This window comes from Triplophysa dalaica, chromosome 11, assembly GCF_015846415.1.
Source record: "Triplophysa dalaica isolate WHDGS20190420 chromosome 11, ASM1584641v1, whole genome shotgun sequence".
NCBI lineage: Eukaryota > Metazoa > Chordata > Actinopteri > Cypriniformes > Nemacheilidae > Triplophysa > Triplophysa dalaica.
In genome coordinates this window covers 6,455,851-6,462,562 of record NC_079552.1, presented here as the reverse complement: position 1 = coordinate 6,462,562, position 6,712 = coordinate 6,455,851, and positions in this window count along the sequence as shown.

Sequence of the window (6,712 nt, the reverse complement as noted above, 5' to 3'; positions counted from 1 at the left end):
CATCGCTGCTAGCGGCTCAATGCGGGCAACATAAAATGAATAGCTTGACACTTCACATCACGCATCAATACAAACTCTGTGATGAAGGGGAAGGAGTGACCTAGTCAAGAAATGAGGTTAAAGGAGTCAAGTTGCTCTGAGAAAGACGACTGGAAGGAAAAAGAAGCACCAGATTCTAAAGATCTGGCAGAGAGAACATGAGACACCTCTGGTGAGGTCACACGTCATGACATCATACATATCACATAAAGGGAAAAACACAAAGAAGACTGGGTTGTAATTTAACCTCTGCACAATATACTTTGGTACTTACAAATATACAAAGATATATATTTATGTCACGTATCTTAAAGGAATAAATGGAACAATGAAAATTGTTGGATAATTTACTCGCCCTCATGCCATTCTGGATTATTTAGCAATCAATAAATTGCATATCCATAGCAACATAGAAATCCTTGCAACAAGTTTAAAGTGATATTTCACCCCAAAATTTTCTTTTTCTGTCATCATTTATTCACTCTCAGGTTGTTCCAAACCTGAATACATTTCTTTGTTCTGATGACAGGGTTTTTTCTGGCTCAAAATGAGGCCAAATGCGTGTAGATCTACCATCTCTTAAAGGCGCAGTTTTTTTATTCACAGCGGCCACTAGCGTTGCATTATAGATTTGCAACGAATCACTCAGTCCATGCATGACGGTGGTCACCATAGTATGATAGATGTCGTTCTCATGTTGAGGCAGGAAAGAGATCATACGGGCATAAGAAAGACTGTAGAAAGAGCAACGTCTGATATATTACATAAAATTAAAGGTCTGTGGGTTTTAAGTATAAAAAGAAGGATAAAAGTCAGGCAGGAGCTAGGACCTGCGTTAATATTATGAAGTCTTTCAAGCAGAGACATGTTAGGCTTTTAGCAGAGATACTCATTGATATCTATGAAGAAACTTTCCAGCAAACAGTCGTTGGAGAGATCGTCTTAAAATCACCCCCAAGGAGGGAGCTTGGATTCGGATAAGTATATGAGTAACATTGTTTTTTTCTGTTTGTTAGACCCAAGATACGATGTTGTTTTTCTTCTAATATTAGCTGTGTGACAGAGCAGTTTTGAGCGTTATTGTTTATCTGGAACCGCTTTAATATTGTACTCATCAAGATACTGGAGAGAGAGAGAGAGAGAGAGAGAGCGAGAGCGCGTTGCCGCTAAAACTGTAGAGAGAGCACATTAGCTTTGAGCCATCCCTTAAAGTTTTAAATGGATTTCACTGAATTTTACAATATAAGGCCTGCTTTTATGTAAAAGACTACAGATAAAACAGTACATTTCACCAATAATACTTCAAAAATATATATTCTCCAAGAAGTCTCATTTGTATAACAAAAGTGTTATAGTAATCTGCAGCTGTTGCATGTCACAGCATTCTGTAATCAAGGTTGCTACCCATCACATGGACCTGGTTTCCTGTCTCACTTCAATGCCCCTCCTGACACATTGGCAGTACATTCCACTTGGCAGATCCACACAACTCAAAAGGGCACCTCAGCCACCACTAGCAGAATAGCCAATTCTTCTACTAGGACTCAATATTCAGCATGCGTATGTGGGTCTAAATGATCTCTTCCTTTCTCTCTCTCCTCCGCTGTCAGGAGTCACACCTGCTACCCTTCAAAGCTCACAAGGACAGTAAGCTGAGCTCCGCTGTTTCCTGAAGACTCACTATTAGCATTTTATAATTGCCGTTCATGCTGGCTTTAAGCTCGCTTCTGTAGGTTTTCCGTACTAATGCTCATTTCTCAATTATACGCTCAAGCCAGAGTTTGGAGGCTTTCTAATCAGGAGAGTCTGAACTCTCCGTACCCAAACTTAAAGCCACCAGAGTGTTCTCTCAGTTAAACAGATACTGTGCTTTCAGACTAGATAAGTTTCATCCGATACTCATTAATTCCGAGCACCTAATGGAGGCCGAGATCTCTGATAGATAGATCAGTCTTCTCACTCCCTCAGGATTTCACGATCAATCCTCTGAAGGCTGCCTAGCAACAAAGCACTTCTTTCTGTCTTCTAGTAGTCTCGCGTAGCCAAACTTATCACCGCTTTCTTTGGCCAAGGCCCGTCCAAGAGGCCATATGACTGACAGGTAAAGCAACCAATCACGTTTCGTTTTGTGCTGTGTCATGTTGAGAGTACATTCACGAACTTGTTTGAAAAGTTAACAGCAACAAAATGATTATTCGTTTAGGCCGGGAACCTCACATACTTTTTAAGAATTAAGTGTTAAGTCTATTGCGATGACCTTTTATTGCAACCGTTGAAAACACGACAGCTTACTTCTTGGATCAGACGGCTTTGTGTTGTTTCCAGGCGGACCGTTAAAGAACGCGACATGCTTTTCTCCTGGAAATCCTGTGAAATTCAACCAATCAGATGACGACTTAGAGTTTCCAGAAATGTGTGCCTTATGCATCAGACGTTGTCCCTTATGCATAGCCAACGGTCCGTGGGCGTGACGTCTGAGACGAAATTAACAGAATTCACCGGTTTGAAAGAACACTTATTAATATATTTTATGATAAATCTATTTCCATTTCTGTCACCGCAATTGTGTTTTGACCAAATACATTACTCCTTTGTTTCTTATGTCAGCCGCTAAGCTAAACTGGACAAGAGGGCAAAAACTAAAAGTTTCTGTGAGGGGTTTACCTCCAGCGACTGCTGAATGAGGTTTTAACGTTTGACAAAGCTTATTTATGACTTAACTATTATTTATCAGACCTGTGATCATTTCATTGAGATGGCACAGTAAAATACGCCCTTCACTTTTACTGGGTGTTATGTTTTCTTCAAGATAAGTTCCGTGCAACACTGCCCTTATAAAATCAATCCACGGTTCAATTTCCAGAAACCTTGATTTCAAGCCCGTTCCCTTAATGGAGCTCAGAGCTCAACGATCAGAAAGGTAATGTTATAAGTGTATATACACAGTGTTCACCTCTCTACTTCTCACAAGTCTTCGAGCAAAGAAGTCCTGGTGATGATGTTGTGTATATAAATGTTTTAATATAAATATGTGTATTTGTTTTATATACACTTGTGCCTGCGATTTATATATACATATAAATATACGCAACACACACATACTATATTAACAAATTTTGGAATCGATTTGACAGCACTGAGAAAAATACAACATTTGTTATTTCATGCAAACATTACTTGCTAAAACAATTCTGTATCTTCCTGTTGTGTTGCTTGAATATAAAGTGACTAACAGTGCCTTCAAAATATAGATTATATCAGATTGTGTGTTCCCTGGGAATGAAACCGGGAAGACAGGTTTTGCATCTCACCTATAGCAAAAGCAGTATTTATAGTATGGTTATTTAACTTGGGGGTTTATGCTAAGAGAGAAAATCAGATACTTACTTACAGTCTTGATAAAAATCGTACACATCATGAAAATTTATGTTACACTTTTGTTTTGCCAACGTGTTTCCAATTGTGCTCAGAAAGCAAAGCCCCCATACATAAGCAGATATCAACGAATTTATAATCTCATAAAATCAATACATTAGATCCACTGGAGCCTATTAAATCGGTAATAAAAGAGAGAGATTTCTGATTAAGCCTCTGTCAGTAGCAGAAATATGCAGAGTAGGCTTGTTCTGCCTTCACTTCGGTCGTACCGGGAGGCTTTAGTCTGTCCATCACAGCACAGAGAAAGAGGGAGGGATGGATGGATTAAAACAGCTTTGTCTTTCACTAAGTGGATTAGCAGCAGGTAAAGCCCTCGCTGCGCTTTCACAGTGATGATGTTAGCGCACGTTCTGTCCCGGCCACCATCGTCACCATCTGCCACTTATCTGTGATGGATGAGCCAGTGCAGGCATCACTTCAAGAGGCACGTCCACACAAACACCCAGATCAGGTCTCACCTCTAATGTGTGCAGAGGCTATTCCCTTCACTCTGAACGACCAATAACCACGTCTGCTAGGTCTGGACGGAGATCTAAAAGATAATAATATATTTCGCACATTAGGTTTAATGTTTTCACAACACTGCGCAAATGGAACAGTAAATAAAGCTTCACCTTTCGTCCCCGCTATAAAACAACAAAGCACAGTGGATTTAGTGTGAATTTTTTTAAAGGTGTACTACACCCAAAAAGAAATATTCTGTCATCATTTAGTCACCTTCCAGTTGTTCCAATCTGATAAATTATAGTTGATAATAAGATATTTGGAAGAACACTTCTAACCAAACAGATCTTGCCGCCCGTTGACACCAATAGTAGGAAAATAAAATTTATGGTCGAACACAATAGAAGACAATTTGAAGAATGTAGGACAGCAAACAGTCACTTTTGACTAACATTGTATTTTTCCTACTGTGGTGTTCAATGGGGGGCAAAATTGGTCTGGTTATAAGCATTCCAAATATCTCCATCAGAACAAACACATTTATACAGATTTCGAACAACTTGAAGTTAAGAAAATCATGACAGAATTTTCATTTTTGGGTGATGTATCCCTTTAAATCTGTATGTTTACAAACTGGATTTTCCCTGTACAAAAGACATTTCATTTGGTCCTGGTTTCAACATATTCCATTTAAGAAACAGAACATATTTCTTTTTTATATCAGATGCTATTTCATGATCAAGTGCAACTGTTCTCTGTATACGATCCTGTCATTCTTAATGGGTCATTCTTAATCCTGTCATTCTTATATATTTCATATATAAATCTACAACTACAGAACAAGCCATTAAATAAAGAGTACCATAGTAAAACAAATCTTCATATTCATGAAATGCAGTTTTACTTGGGCCATGATGATGAGGATGTTTAGACAGCATAAGGGGGATTGTGTGTCCTGAACCGTAAGACTGTCTGTCCCGCCATATGTGTCCATCACGTCCATGTGCTTGTGCTTCTTCATGTGCTGCATATGTGTATGTATGCATGAGATCACCCACACTAAGCCACCCAATCGAGCATGGCTCTCCCGAGATTTCACAGCGGCTGTGCTGCGCAAATCAAAGGCGTGGAAGCAACTCACCAGTTCAAAGTGCAGGAGCGGTGTGAGAATTGCTCACTCATCCATTAAACAGGGTGAGGCTCAGTGCGGGGGCAGAGGCAGACTTTGATGTTACAAGATTTCACATTAAGTAATGATAGGGGAAGATAATGCATCCTAAACAAACGGAAATATGTCACGGTATGCTAAATACAAACTTGAACTTAGGTCACCAAAAAAGGGAGAAAGATGTGAGCTGAATTTGAGGTTGTGGTTTGTGTGCAAGGGTGTTCCCATTGTTTACCCGTGTTACCAAGCATAATCCAATCCTGTTCAATTTAAATAAACACGTTTTGCTTGTGTTTCATCTTGTGTGACATTGATGTTTCATTTCAAGACTTAAATTAACTTTGTAACATGAAATGTAATTTGCTGTTGTTAACTAACCTTTTAAGTATAAGGCCTGTGATTGGTCAGATTGGCCTTAGTGACTGATGGGAAAAGAATGGTATTACGAATTTCATTATGAACAATAAACAATTGTAGTTCTTACATAAATTGTTGTTTATAGCATATTATAAAACAATAGTATATTATATTCAAATCTCAGTATCCCCTGTACATTTCAACTGTAGCGTTACCAAAAGCAACACACACTGTGATGTTTAATGGAGACTTTCAAAACTTTGTCTTCTTGTCTTCACAGTCACAGCTATGTCACACGTATGTGTCAATATATGAATTGCTGTCAAACGTTCACATGAATCATATGTTCAACATTAACAAATGACTTGCAACGCGTAACATTTTCTGATAGACCTGTGATTTCTCGAGTTAAAGAAATAAATTATCCCAAATGCGGCTCTCAACACCAGAACGAATGTTGTGTCCGCGACATCACTACCACCATTCAAAACGTGTTGGTCGGCTTCCGTAGAAAATACAAATCTCAATATAAACATGTATGCCACAGCGTACTACAAATATTACGCAAGTGAGTTAGTGTTGATACAGCCTTAAAAAAAGAAGGAACATAAAGACAAATAGGTTACTTAAAGAACATTTAAACATTAAATTATTAAATAAATAAATAAATAAAGATGAGAGGGTCTTAATCTAACAACGAAAGCATATCCAAAATAGAAATAAAGTAGAAAGTAACCTGTTTTTTTAAAACGTTTGCTCGCTAAACCGCGTCAGTGAAACGCACAGTTAAAGCTCTATGGAAAACATCACATTGCCTACATAGGTTTTCTTTTAAAGTATCCTACAATGTCTTTAAATATTCTAGTATCTAATGTCATTTGACTTGTTCGAAGAAAAAATTATTTTGAAGCTTTGCAAAGCAGTCTCTAGACTTCATTATTAGTTTAGACGGTCCATCATTAGTTTAATGCGCATTTGATCATATGATAGTATGGTAACTGAGTGTAAATGTCTCGCCGGTGTTTTCTGCTTGATTTAAATGTATGATTATTACATTTATTAAACTTCGTTTTTCAAAGGGGTGTTTTGTTAAATTAATTCAATTTTAATTTTCTTGTGAAAATTAACCAATTCTTATATTTAAGTAAAGCCATGGACACTTTTGACAATGGTTTGAATTCATTATTGTTTTAGGTTGATGTGATATTAAGAGAATGTTTGAAAATGGCCGTTCATTTTTGTCAGGCCTATTGATGGATTTTGACA